The sequence below is a fragment of the Microcebus murinus genome, chromosome 19 (genome assembly GCF_040939455.1).
Source record: "Microcebus murinus isolate Inina chromosome 19, M.murinus_Inina_mat1.0, whole genome shotgun sequence".
Taxonomy (NCBI): Eukaryota; Metazoa; Chordata; class Mammalia; order Primates; family Cheirogaleidae; genus Microcebus; species Microcebus murinus.
The window spans coordinates 40159736-40174493 of NC_134122.1; the positions used below are offsets into that span (position 1 = coordinate 40159736).

Consider the following 14758-nt stretch of genomic DNA (forward strand, 5'->3'; position numbering starts at 1 on the left):
AACAGAGGCAAGTCACTGACTGGTGAACGGATAAACCAAATCCCTTACAATGGAATTATTTAGCAATAAAAAGGGAACAAAGTACTAATGCATGCTTACTCCATTTACATAAAACTTGCAGAAAAGATGAATCTATAGGGACAAAAAGCAGATCACTGGTTGTTGACACCACGCCCCTTGCAGCCCTGTGGTAAGATGGAAAGAGCAGCCCCAGCGGAGGGGACATCTTTCCCTACAGGTCCTCAGACCGAATCCCTGGGCGCTGCCTGGAGAAAGCCTCAGGCTGCTGTCCTCTCCCTCTGAAACGCAGAGCCTGCCCCGCCTGCTCTCTGCCCGGTCCTGTGCAGACCCACGGGGGTGCACTGACAACAAACCAGGGCTCCACAAAGACCAAAGCATGTGACCCGCTGGGCAGAGGTGCCAAGATCACTGGTGCCAGCCCAATTCAGTACACTGGATCATTAGCAGAAACAAAGCGCCATTCTACTGAGCGCCAAGACCGCCTACAGAGTGCCAGCGTGAACCACAGCTGTGAATCAGCAGCGGGCTGTGCTTGCTACTGACGCTGGCCCCGGCCACTTTCCCAGCCCCAAGGGGCCTTTCTGCAGAGGGCCGGTCTCCTTGGTACCTGAGTAGAGCCTCTGGTGGAACTCGCCAATGTCCTCGGCAGGAAGTCTACCCATTCATTACCAGTAGGACCCTACGCGGAGGAAAACTCGCTCTCCTTCCAAGGAAAGGGAAAAGCCGTAGTCAGGAGGCTGAAGCATCTGGAGCAAATGCAAGTTCACGTCAGGGAAATGGCATTGGATTTGGAGTCAGAGTCCTGTACTCTAGCCCGGAATTCACCTCTGGCAGCTGTGTGAACTTAACTCACCTCTCTGGGCTGCCTTGCTCTGTGCGATTATAGGATTCCTTCTTTCCCTCTGGGAACCTGAGGGCCAGGTCCCGTGTGGCTCAGTCCCGTGCTAGCTGGGTGCACGGAGAGTCCGGGAGGAGGTGGCAGAGGTGGGGCTGGTGAGGCTGACGGTGCTCAGGATTCTGCAAAGAACGCGGCCATCCAGAGGGTTCTCTCGAGGCCGTGTCTGGACCCAGCTTCTAGGAAAGACCGTCCTCCTCCTCCCTGTCAGCAGCTCCGCACCTTACCTGCTTGCCAGAGCCCCGCTTACCCGTGTGGGGTTAGCCTTCTCTCTCGTCCCTCCAAGTCTACCTTCTAGATTCGAGAGAGTCACCCACCTGGGTGATCTTCTCACGGTCACATCTCAGCACCAGGACAGATTCCTCTGTGGGATGGTGCCAGCCGCTGAAAATGGCCCAATCCAGGGACAGCATCAGGGGCATGCTGGGTGGGGTCCCTGCAGCCCGGTGCCACGGACCACACCTTCCCTGTGAGACCAGCTCCTTTTGCTCTGGGCGTGACCCTGCCTTCTGGCCGCTCTTGCAAGTCTTGCTGTCATACCCTTCTCCCTTGGTTCCGACCTAGATATGGGTGTAGTTCCCACCTCCCTACGTTCATCCTGCCTGTGTGCTGTCCTCATGGCTTCCATCGCCATTTCCGTGCCACTTCCTCCCGAGCCTGTCTCCACCCTGCCCTCCCCTGGGCCCCGTGACCTGGTAGCGGAGGACTGTGTACCTTCGCACCCAGCTCTGCAAAGTCTTCTCTGGGGGCCTCCACTTCTGCTTTCTACAGAGATCAGATATTCACTCTGCCCACACGAGATAGCTGCTGTGTCACCTGGCTGCTTGCAACATGTTTGTGCCTCCTTGTCTCTCCTAGGAAAATGCCAAGGACTCTAGCACAGCCCTGCTTATGTCCAAGGGTGGTTCTTGTGCTTTAGGATGCAGCCCAGAGCTGGGACTGACTGGCCTCCCATTTGGAGCCAAGGCCTTCAGCCCGGCTGGGTCACAGCACTGCCACTGAGCTCTCCACTGCCCACTGCAGGTGTCCCCCAGGGACCGGGGCAACTTGACAGTGGAGACGGGGCCTAGTCATCCTCACTTCTGTGTGTCCTAAGTGCCCGGCATAGCTTCTGGCCCATGGGCAATGCCCTGTTAACGTTTGTGGCACAAAAGGGCAGATGAAGGGAAACGATGGATCCAGAATACTAATAATACACCCTGTGTTTGATCCCCCGAGTGGGCAGAATGGGCTTGCTTTTGTGGCTCTGTGGAGGTGGCTTACCCGACATCCTTTTGCTGGCATGAAAAACTGGCTCCATTACTGCTCCCAAAGCTTCCAGGGTGTTTGGCGCCAGAGATGGCATTATGCCTTCCTGTTAGAAATTTCAAGCACATGAGGTGGCCTTCACAGAAGCAATGAGCATTATGGTTAAAAAAAAAAAAAAATTCTGGGCACGGTGGCTCACGCCTGTAATCCTAGCACTCTGGGAGGCCGAGGTGGGTGGATCACTCAAGGTCAGGAGTTCAAGACCAGCCTGAGCAAGAGCGAGACCCCATCTCTACTAAAAAAAAAAAAAATTATCTGGACAACTAAAAAAATATATATATAACAAATTAGCCGGGCATGGTGGCACATGCCTGTAGTCCCAGCTACTCGGGAGGCTGAGGCAGGAGGATTGCTTGAGCCCAGGAGTTTGAGGTTGCTGTGAGCTAGGCTGACGTCACGGCACTCTAGCTCGGGCAACAGAGTGAGACTGTGTCTCAATAAAAAAAGAAAAAGAAAAAGAAAAAAAAATGTAATAGAAAACAGGTCCAAGGGCCTTGTGCTAAACAAAAGTATAGTAGTGCAATTCACAGAAAATGCCTGTTGTACTCAATTATTGCAATTTTTTAAAAATCACCCAACCAAAGCTGCATTCAGTTTTTGTCAAGTCCCTGGAAACATCAGAAAATGTGTGGTTGAGAGTCCCACAGAAACCCTATATTATGTTTACTATGATCTGTTATTTCATTAGCTAGAAATGTCAAACAAAAAATCAGTTTTTTACAAAGCTGATAACTTTTGGGGGTGGGGGCTCTGGAATTAGTCACTGTATTTGCAAGAAAAAGAACTTCCCTTAGCTGAAATCAGAGATGTATATCTCTCTGGATGGCATGTGTGTGTGCATGGAATATGCACGCTAATCATCCATGCAGTCCTTGTTGAGTTCTAACCACCTATTGTAATGAGCCCTGCTGCTTCTAACAAACACCCCACTGTATTTGAAACTGTTTTATGTTTTTGTTATCTATTTATTATAAAGAGTTTAAGTCACAAAAGTACAAAGAAAAAGGTTTAAAAATCATCCTAAATGATAATCATTTTTTTTACTCTATTTTATCGGGGTAAAATATGCATAACAAAATTTACCACTTTAATCATTTTTAAGTGTACAGTTCGGTGACATTAAGTACATTCATTCTCTGTGTTGTGCAACCATTGCCACTATCCATTTCCAGAATGTTTTCATCTTGCCAACAGAAACTACATACCCATTAAACAATAACTTCCCAGTTCCTCCTCACTCCCCCACTGGCAACCTATATTCTATTTTCCATCTCTATCAATTTGCCTATTCTAAATACCTAAAATAAGTGGAATAATACATATTTTGTCCTTTTGTACCTGGCTTATTTCTCTTACAATAATGTTTTCAAGGTTCATACGTGTTACAGCACATACAAAAATTTCCTTCCTTTCTCAGGCTGGATATGTATATGGGTAGAGCACATTTTGTTTGTCCATTCATCTGTCAATGGATGTTAGGTTGTTTCCACCTTTTGGCTGTTGTAAATAATGTTGCCATTGTCAGTGGTGTACAAGTATCTGTTTAAGTTTCTGCTTTCAGTTCTCTGGGGTGTATACCTTGCAGTGGAATTGCTGGGTCACTTCAGCTATATCATTTTATAATACATGCCTACCAGCAGTGCACATTCCAATTTCTTCACATCCTCACCAGCACTTGTCATTTTCCTTTTTAAAATTTTTTTTATAATAGCAATCCCAGTGAGGGTGAAGTGGTATTGTGTTGTGGTTTAGACTTGTATTTCCCTAATGACCAATACTATATTAAGCATCTTTTCATGTGCTTGTTGTCCATTTGTGTATCTTTGGAGAAATGTCTGCTCAAGTCTTTGCCCATTTTTTAATTGGGTTGTTTGTTTTTTGTTGTTGAGTTGTAGTTCTTATTATATTCTGAATACTAATATTCAGATATGTGACTTACAGCTATTCTTTCTCATTCCATGGGTTGTCTTTTTATTTTCTTGATAGTGTCTTTTGATGCACAAAAGTTTTTAATTTTGGTGAAGTCTAATTTATTTATTTATTGTTATTGCCTGTGGTTTTGGTGTCGTAACCAAAAACCCATTGATAAAACCAGTGAAATGAGTATTTTCTCTTATGTTTTCTTCTAGGAGTTTTACAGTTTTAGCCATTAAGTCAGGTCTTTGACCCATTTTGAGTTATTTAATAATTTTTGTATATGGTGGTATGTAAGAATCCAACTTCATTCTTTTGCATATGGATATACAGTTTTCTCAGCGCTGTTTGTTGAAAGATATCATTGAATGATCTTGGCATCTTGTCAAAATCAATTGACCATATATGTTTATTCTGGGTTCTCTATTCAATTCCATTGGTCTGTATTTCTGTCTTTATGCCAGTACCAAGCTATTTTGATTGCTGTAGCTTTTTTAGTATTCAGTTGAAATCAGAGTGAGGCCTTCAGCTTTATTCTTTTTTTTTTTTTTCCAGGATTGTTCTGTCTATTTGGGGTCCTTTGAGATTCCATATGAATTTTAGAATGCGTTATTCTATTTCTGCAAAAAACATCATCAGGATTCTAAGAGAGATTGCATTGGATCTGTAGATCACTTTGGGGAATACTAACATTTTAACAATGTTATGTCTTTCAGTTCATGAACATAGGATGTCTTTCCATTTACATGGTCTTTAATTTCCTTCAGCAATGTTTTATAGTTTTCAGTGTATGAATCCTTGCCTTTGTGGTTAAATTTATTTTTAAGGGTTTTTTTGGTGTTTTTGTTTGTTTGTTTGTTTGTTTGTTTTGCTGCTCTTGTAAATTGAATTATTTTCTTCATTTTCTTTTTGAATTGTTCTTTGCTAGTATGTAGAAATACAATTGATTTTCATGCTTTGATTTTGTATCTTGCAAATTTGCTGAATTCATTTATTAGTTTAGCATATTGTTTTGTGGAATCTTTAAGGTTTTCTCCATGTAACATCGTGTCATATGCAGAGATAGTTTTACTTCTTTCTTTCTAATTTGGATATCTTTTATTTCTTTTTCTTGCCTAATTGCTCTGAGTAGGATTTGCACATCTTTTGAAATCAGGACCAACCTTGAATAGAACATTTTTTTATGTATTACCAAGTAGTAGGCTCACTGCCCAACATGCATAGAAGCCAATGCTATGGCACTGGCTTTTGAGAAGAGAAAAAGCTTTATTGTGAGTCAACCAGCAAGGAGACAGGAGGCAATGCTCAACTCTGTCTCTCCAACCTGGGTTCCTGAGGGCAGGGTGGGCTTTGTAGGCAGAGAGCAACAACGAGAGAGAGAGAGGAAGATACTACAACGCATGATATGATTGGATCATGCAAAGGTGGGCTGACGAGTTCTTGCTTTTAAGTCTGTCCTGCAACAAAATTGGACACCCCTTCCTTCTTAATTTGGTCCCCATTCGCTGGTGTGGGCACTTAGGTGCTGCCTGTCATTGACTTTTCATTCCAGGTGGCTCTGGGGTCACAAATCAGGCATGCTTTGCTCATCTGGGCATGCTCAGGTTACCCACAACCTGGGGGTCCATCACACTGTAAAACAACTCATCATTTGGTTATATTTTGTTACTGGCAAAGTTGAATGGGGCTGAATTACCAGTTCTGTGATTACACAGGCACTACTATGGTTGGATTTTCAGCCTCCTTCCAAGATTTGTCAGTGTTCCTCCCTGAATCTCCAATATCGAAAGCTTCCCAGGACATCTTTAGCATTTATCTATCATTTTGGACTATGGCTCCAAAAGCTCTTGCAAACATTTTTAAAATGTAAACAGCAAAGGCCTGGGATTGAACTTTTCTTATTGACAAAGATTATCTCCTTGACCAAACTCTAGTCAGGCTTTTTTTTATTTTTTTTATTTTTTTTTTTTTTTTTGAGACAGAGTTTCGCTTTGTTGTCCAGGCTAGAGTGAGTGCCGTGGCGTCAGCCTAGCTCACAGCAACCTCAAACTCCTGGGCTCAAGCAATCCTCCTGCCTCAGCCTCCCGAGTAGCTGGGACTACAGGCATGTGCCACCATGCCCGGCTAATTTTTTATATATATATCAGTTGGCCAATTAATTTCTTTCTATTTATAGTAGAGACGGGGTCTCACTCTTGCTCAGGCTGGTTTTGAACTCCTGACCTTGAGCAATCCGCCCGCCTCGGCCTCCCAAGAGCTAGGATTACAGGCGTGAGCCACAGCGCCCGGCCAGGCTTTTTTTTAAATCCTCTTTCCCACTAGCCCTGAACTTTGGGACTTCCGTGTTCACCTCTGCATTGTTCAGTTTTAGCAAGAACCCTGCTAAATCTGTTGAACCAGATTGTCCATCCTCTCAATATCTGATCACCATTGCTATCTGATCAGGTTCCTCCTCATCCACCATTCCCTAGGTGATACCTGGTCATCCTGGCCTGCCCTCAGCAGGAATCTCATTAGGTGGGTTTAGCCAGAATCCCCTCACTGCTGATGTTTCCTCTTAGTGATGTTCCATCCACTGCCCACTCCCCAACTCTGCTCCTTGGCTATACATTCTCACTTTTCATTATTGCATTCAGGCAGTACTGAGTCCAGTCTTTCTCCTCTACTGCAAAACCCCGTTTCTACAGTCACTATACCTATCTTGACGATCCTGAATAAAGTCAGCCTTACTGCTTTTAGCAAGTGTCATGAATACTTTTTTATTTACCATTGTCTCCCACACCTGCCCCTCCCCCCCTGCGCACGTTGGCACCTGGCATCTCCCACGTCTAAGGGTCAGTACAGGACCATCTGTGCTGCAGGCTCCCTCTCAGCCCCTGCTCCAAAGTCACAGGGCATTTATTTTCCAGACTCACAAAATTTTCCTTAAACCAAACCACAGCCGCACGCTGCCCAATGTGCTTTTATTACCATAGTGTTGAAAGAAATATATGAAGATTTATGGAGGCGCACATATGAATTGGAGCGATACACAGAATCAACCACGTACGAAATCACTTAGGAGGAAGCTGCAAGACATTATGTGTCTATTAAATAATGGAAAACGAAATGTGCGTTTGAAAAATAAGCCTTTCACCGAGACCAGTGAGATCATTTTCTTGGAAAGAAATCAGCCAGAAGTGGAAGAAACCCCACCCTCTGTCATGCCTTCGCATCTGAGGATGTTAGGAGGCCGAGGGAGGAGGCTTCGCACAAAGAGCGGGCGTGCACTTGGGGCTACTTGTCACTCTCAGTAAGGACAGAAGAGAAGCGCAGAGAAGTCCTTTCCTCTGGTCTCTCTCTCTCTCTCTGTCTCCCCTCCTCTTACCTTAAGTATCCAGACACCACCCGTTGTCATGCTGTTAAGCATGCGACCCATTCAGATGAAAACTGGTCAGTGACTCCATTCCTTGCTCTGTGAATTCAGGGGTTCTAGTGTTGTCTTTGAGAGAGTGTTAAAAGCACGAGAGAGGGGATCACCTGCTCACGTCTACACCACCTTCTGGCACAAAAGTGCCCGGGAAGCCTGAAGCTTAAGGAGGAGAGAATAGAAGAGTCACCCCCAAGGAAAGGTGCCTGACATGTGACCCCGAGACAGGAGGAAAATGGTGCTGCTAACAAAAATGGGTAAATTGGGACAAGGAAGGAGCATGCTTCGGTTTTGAGATTGGAGGTAATTACAGAATGTCAGTGTGAAAACATCCTGACAGAAAATGGGAGCAGGGAAGTGGATCCTTGGTGAGATTTTGGAGCCAGTGGTGTGAATTTATTTGGAAGGTACCGATTCAGACAAGTCATTTGCAAGTCAAGCTTTGACGAGAAAATGGGTGTAAAAAGAGAGCCCCAAAGGAGATAGAGTTTGAATGGAGCCTGATGTTAGGATATAGAAGGAAGGAGAAATTTTTAGAAATAATAGAATAAAGGATTATGTCAGAGAGAAAATAGGTGTCCTATGACCGAAGGTTTGTTGGGATGGACAAGAGAGAGATTTGAACCCCGGGTCTGTTTGAATCTAAAGCCCATGCTTTTCCCACCTCCACTTCCAGAACAAACAGGCACCTCCTCAACTCAACCCCTTCCTCTTCTTAGGCTCCAAAGTCTTCCAGGAGTACAGTAACCCTCTAGGTCTTCAAAAAAGGAGTTTGGCTCAAGGTCATAGGCAAGGAGCTGGGGTTGGCCAATAGCTAAGACCCCGAGAGAAGCCACTCTACAATGGAATGAAGCCAACCAACGCCCCAGTCAAGCCAGGGGTTAAGCTGGGATGCAGACTGGATCTCTCTGAGGCCAAAGGCCAAGTTCTGTCCATGGTCCTGTGCGGCTGGGAGGAGAACGTTTTGAAGAAGAGATGCCCATTTGTTACCAGAAAGCCAGGGAGGCTTTAGATGCTGATGAATATTTTGAATGTGTTCAAAGATCACCAGTGACTTTCGAAAGTCCAAGAGGCTTGTAAGGGAGACGTGCAGGGAAGAACGGAAGACAAGCTGGTATAGATGGCTCAATCGGGCACCCTGACTACGGAGAGCACGAGGTTAGTGGGGAGCTGGGGGGGGCAGCAGAGAGAAGCCATTTGATCAAAGACATTCGAGGACAGCTGTTTAAAAGCAGAGCACCCTGGACATGCCCAGTCTCATCTGATCTCGGAGGCTAAGCCCGGTTAGTACTTGGATGGGAGACCACGTGGGTATAGCGGCTGCTGTAGGCTTTAAAAAAGAAAAGAAAAGAGCAGAGCATAATGAGCTCCTTGAAGCTGCAACTCAGGTGGGAGGACACATTCAGTTCAATTTACTACCATAAAGGATCACGTGTGGGCGGGGCACGGTGGCAAGTGCTGGAGTTAGGGGCAGCTCCTGCCCTATCGGAGCTGGAATGTGGGCAGAGGTAAGAAGGAGGCAGGTGTGTGAACAGCAGCTGTGATGGAGAGGGAGGTGCTCCCTGCTGCCTGCCAGGGTGTGGGTCACCCTGATGCCCCTCTCCCAGTTGACTACAGACGCATGGGCGAGTCCAAAACCAGAACAGCCCTGCTGAGACCCGCCTCCCCAACCCAGTCCCTGACCACAGACCCACGAGCTCAATAAATGTTCTCTTGTTTGAAGCCCTGGAATTCTGATGTTGTTTTCATGCAGGGTTTTGTGGCAATAGATAACTGATAAGCCATTTGAATAAAAAGAAGGGAGCATTGTTTCAGTTTACTTTGGGGTGACAGGGATGACCAAACAGAGTGAAAAAAGAGAAGGAATTCAAGGCTACATGAGAAAGAGCCTGGGGCAACAAGTACAGACTGTGAAGCAGGAGGTAGGGGGACAGGTGGAGAGGGGGCAGGGGGAGAGGGGGGAAGAGGAGAGTGGGAAGGGGTAGGGGGTATGGGGAGAGCAGGTAGGGGAGAGGGGGAGGGGGAGAGCAGGGGTGCAGGAGGGCAGGGGGAGAGCAGGCAGGGGAGAGCAGGCAGGGGGAGAGAGGGTAGGGGGAGAGGGAGGAAGAGGAGAGTGGGAAGGGGTAGAGGGGGCAGGGGTAGAGGGGGTAGAGGGAGAGGGGGGAAGAGGAGAGTGGGAAGGGGGAGGGGGGCAGCAGGAGAGGGGGCAGAGGGAGAGAGGGTTGGGGGAAAGCGATGGGGGGGAAGAGGGGGTAGGGGGAGAGCAGGGCAGGGGGAGAGGGGTGGAGAGAGCAGGGAAGGGGGAGAGGGGGCAGGGGGTGAGGGAGGAGGGGAGAGAGGGAAGGGGAGAGGGGAAGGGGAGAGGAGGGGTGGGCAGGAGGGCAGGGAGAGAGGGGACAGGGGGAGAGCAGGGCAGGGGGAGAGGAGGCAGGGGGAGAGCTTGTGTGAGGGAAGGGCCTGAAGCCATGCTGAGAAGCTTGGGTTCTTGAGTGGGAATGCGGGGAGAAGCCGTCCTCACGGACGGTAGCAATAAGCTCGAGAGACTACCTGGTGGACTAGCCCTGAACACGCGGCGCTGTCTCCAGCGTGGCCAGGGTACAGCAGCTCCTGTCCTGAGGGCACTTGCTGAGGCCCAGCTGTTCCACTGCATCCTATGAGATCCGCACAGCACCCCGGGACCGGCAGCTCCAGCACGCCCACGTTCCAGATGAAGACAGCGTGGCGCACATGAGTGGGCCAGCTTGCCCACGTCACCCAGCTCACGCCCGGCAGAGAGAGCCGGCCGGGGGTCAGGTGGAACCTCCACTTGGAGAGAGGCCGGAGGGGAGTCCTGCAGAGCGGGGACAGGGGTGGGCTGGGGGCTTAGGAATAACACAAGTGACCAGCTGCCCTGGCAAGTGAGGCCAGGCTTCCCTAGGGGGGGGACTCGGCGCTGCAATGCCTTAAGCAACCCTCTCTCCAGCTCTGCGCAGCAGCCCGGGGGCAGGAGCAGGTGGCTGGCAGGAGACTCAGGGCGCGGGGGCTTCACACATGGCTTTAGCAGGACGTCCCAGCAGCCAAGGAATTTAGGGTGGGGGAGGAAAGAAACCAGGAAGTCCAAGAGAGGGTTGAGGGCCTGGCAATTGAAAGAAGATGAACCAGAGGGTCCCACGAAGACACAAGTGGGGGTGGGGGAGGGGATGAGGCCCCCATACAAGGACAACGTGGTCAGAGTGGGGTCTGCACCATGGGGCAGCTCTAAGCTGCCCTGCCCACTGTCAGCACTGTCCAGGCCACAGGAGGGCTGGCATCAAACTGGAAGGCCTTCCACAAATACCAGGGATAGTTACTTCCTCCACCCCTCCCCTGGGGCCAGGTGGCTGCAGGCATCTAAACACTAGCAATTTTTCTTTTCAAGATCTTTACAAGATCATTTGCAATGAGGGAGAAGGGAAAATCCATCCAAGATGTAATTATGTCCGTGTGGTTGGGAAGCATCGATTCCACGTATTTTCCTCTGAAACTTGGCTCTTTCTCGTTCTCCTGTGCCCCAGCCAGGCCTGAGTCAGGCAGATGGAAAGGCCAGAGTGCATGAGGCTGGGGTAGTTCTCGGCACGGGTAAAGCTGGGTTCTGGCTGGCTGGGGATGTTGTCTGTGAGACCCTTGGGTGGGAAAATAAAAGTCCCCACCTCTCCTGCCAAATGGATATTCAAACCGGCAGGACTGTTTGCAAAGGGGGCAAAGAGTTGGCTGGGAAGAAGCAAAATGTATATATAAAGAAAAGAGCTGTCCAAGAGCATGAATCCTGCAAAGCTGCAGCAGGCCCGGGAGGCGGCTTGGCCGGCAGCCTGGTAGACCGAGGCTACTTTGGCTTGGATTTCCAGAAATAGCCTGGGGTGAGGTCTGCCCATGGGGGCCTTTCTCCCCCAAAGCCTGGGGAGCTGATGCTTAAGGCCACTGGCCTGTGGAAATTCAAGCGTTTCTTTTGTTGTCTGCACATCCTGGTGGCTGGCCTTGGTGGCCTGGCCAGGGTCTTCCTCTAGGGTCCTGGAGGGGCTGGTGCACAAGAAGTCACGGCATTCTGTCCTCAGAGATGGTCGTCCACCTCGCCCCATTTGGGAGGCTGGATCCTCCAGGCCCCAAAATGCCTGCCCAGGAATGTCTGACCTGACCCAAAGCCAACGGGGAAAAACAAGGTTGTGCAGAGAAAACTGACAAAACTACTCTGCGTGTGTAGAAGCCAGATGGCTTCGTGGATTGTGAAATTCCACAGATGGCCCCTTTTTTCCTCCAGCAAGCGGGCCCTGGGGCTGGGGGCAGCCACTCCCGGATGTGGCACGAAACCTAGACCAGGTCGCACCCAGAAACAGGATGCGGGAGATGCCGAGGTGGCCGCTGTCTGCCCAGGGACATGGGGACACGCCTGGAGCCCGCAAACCAGGAGACAAAGGAAACGGTTGTGACGGGAACATCTGTGTCCCATTACTCGGGGAGCGCACGGCACTGTGGAAACACGCTTCCTTCCACACGCCAGGGGGAACACACGTGGGCGCCAGCTGCAGCCCCGTCCACAGGGCTGTGGACACCATCTCTCTGTCTCGTCAGCAGTAGGGACCCAGGGACAGGATGGAAAGCCCGAGACTTAGGACTGTAGAAGGCTGGTGATGGCCAGAACCTCAGCTGTCACCCTGTAGAGTGGTTCCTAGTTTTCCAAATCAAGGAGTCCTTTGAGAATCTGAAGCAAGAAAGCAATTATGGGTCCTTTCCTCTAGAAAGCGCACAGACACACACGGATATGCACGCCTTTCGAGAGAGCCCACGGATTCTCTGACTTCCCCGTGGACTGCAGGTTACACCACCACCTCCTGTTTCCCTCGAGTTACAGTAAAGAGGTTGAGGCGAGGCTGTTGCCTGCAGAGCAGGACTGGACTTCAGAGACCCCTAGTCCAGAGCCTCCTTTCCTCCCCAGCTGCTGCCTCCAACTGCCTGGAGGATTTCAGAGCCTTCAGAGGGCTGGCGGCCCTTCCTTGGAGGCATGAAAGCTTCCCGGTGTCTATTTTAACCTGGGCCATCCACCCTCGTCTCAAGAACCCCGACCAGGCCCTTCCACCTCTCACATGTTTGTGGATCGTGTCCATGGCTGGGTGTCCCGAGCCCTGGACGGGGGGGGGGGGGGGGGGCAGCTTAGGGTCAGCGGGTCTCAGATGCCTGCAGGCTTCTTTAGGAGTCTCTGCCCCCATGACATCGGGGGCTTGGAGAGAGAGCAGCGGGAGGCCTTGCCCTCGTCTCATCTTGGCCAGGCCATAGGGTCCCAAGAAAGTCATAAAGTAAACAGTGGGGATATTTTTCAGACCCAGGTTATATAGCCTTTACCCAACTGATGAAACTGGCTCATTAGGTCAACTGAATTCACTGGAGGAATAATCAAGACATGCTACTTTTTCCTCTGTCGACTTCAACTACACGACCTATGTCAAATTCCCCTTCCCTCCTTTGGACAATATCTTCACCCTTCCCTAAGGCCTTCTTAGGGGCCATGATTCACTTCTGGGCACTAATTGTCCAGCTCAGGCCAAGCTACCTTCTGAGCATGCACTTGAGGCAGGGGAAACCACTGGCCTTCACCCTCCAGACGGTGGGAGTGCAGGCTACTCCTGCCATGGCCTCTCTTGCTGCCCTGCCAGGGAGACAGCCCGGAGAGTCCCCGCCACCCCCACCATCAGGGGACTGGGGGCTGCGCAAGGGGAGCACGTGCATTGTCAGGGCAACACGGGAGCAGTGAGGCTGGCAGGACAGATGCCTGCCACGTGCCACGTGCCACGTGCCACATGCTGTTTCAGAGGCTGGAAATGCTGTGAGCCTCACGGAACCCAAAGAGCTCACAGTCTAGTGGACACGCAGGTGACGGATGGTCTCCGCTGGTAGCTGGAAGGCAAGTGTGCTTTGGAACATGACTCGATTATTTAGACCATAGAGAGCAGAGACGGTTATCTGTGTTGATTTTTTTGAAAGTTGAATCCAGAAAATTCAAAAATAGCTACATGAGTCACCAGTCAGGGAAGATGGCAGTTTGCTGAGCAAAGAACCAGCAGGCTGTGGGGAGAGAGAGGACACGCTGTGGCCCTAGTGCCTGGAGCGCGTTTGGCATCTGATTCGCATTTGCTACGCGGGGCAGACACTGATCCAGTGAAACCATGAGCAACTGGCCAAGCTGTAGGATGTCACTGTCACAAGGCTTCAGGGGATCAAAAGGGCTTCCGGGGGCTTGATCTCTGCCTGCTTTCGTAACGGGTTTACCACTAACAATAGAAACAGGGGCGAAATGTTTGCTGCACGCCAGGCCCCGCTGACTGTACTTTCCATTTTCACTTCTTTCAGCTTCATAGGAAGCCTCTGACAAAGAGCTATTACTTTACCCATGCTATAGGTGAGGAACTTGGGAAGCAGAGAAGTTAGGTGAAGTGTCTTATCTGACTTACTAATAAGAAGGCAATTAGAAACAGAAGCTCTTTGCTTGGGATAATTGGAGCCATTTACGGTTGTGCCCCCGGCAAGCTTCGGGTAAGTGCTCTGGCTCTAGAAAGCAGGTAATTCACTGAATAGCATATTTTCCTTAATGGCATTGCAGAGTGGCTGTGGCTAGAATCCTGTGGGACTTGGGATGCTGGCAAGGAGAGGAAAGGAAGGGAGGTTGTCCAAAAGTGCAGGCCATTAATCGCGGAAACCCTGCGTCAGCGCTGGCTGAGTTTGAGGAGCAGGCGGATGCACGGGGAGTGATTCCAGGAGAAACTGGTTGTTCTGCCTCCCACGGGGCCCTGGAACTGCACTGGCAGACTCTGTGCACGACCAAAGCAAGAGCTCATGTGGGAATAGGGCAAAGGCTCCAGGGAGAGCAGAACTGGGTGTACAGGGCCAGTCTGCCAGGAGCAACGCTGGGCACCTGCTTCTCCAGCTGCCCAAAGCTGACCAGAGCTTCTCAGCCACTGTGCCTGTCTACTACCCCCAGCTCCAGTGCTGCCGGGCATGGTATGTGCCAGGGGGGAAAACTGGGCAGAATGAGAGCTGGACGGCAGGAGCTGGCATGTTGGAGGGAACTTGAGCATGACCCAGAGCCAGGCACCTGACACCCCCTTCTGTGGAGTCAGCCTGTGGGGAGTCAGGAGAGCAGATTAGCAGGAGCAGCCAATCCCACTGCAGGGAGCCTCTCAGCAGGACGGCAGGCAGGAGAAAGC

The 14758-nt window shown here is 50.0% G+C and overlaps 1 long non-coding RNA gene across 1 annotated transcript in view; it reads left to right on the forward strand.

The window, feature by feature from the left end:
* The window catches only part of LOC142862452 (uncharacterized), a 156316-nt gene that overhangs the window by 125048 nt on the left and 16510 nt on the right, over positions 1–14758 (forward strand). The window lies entirely within an intron of this gene.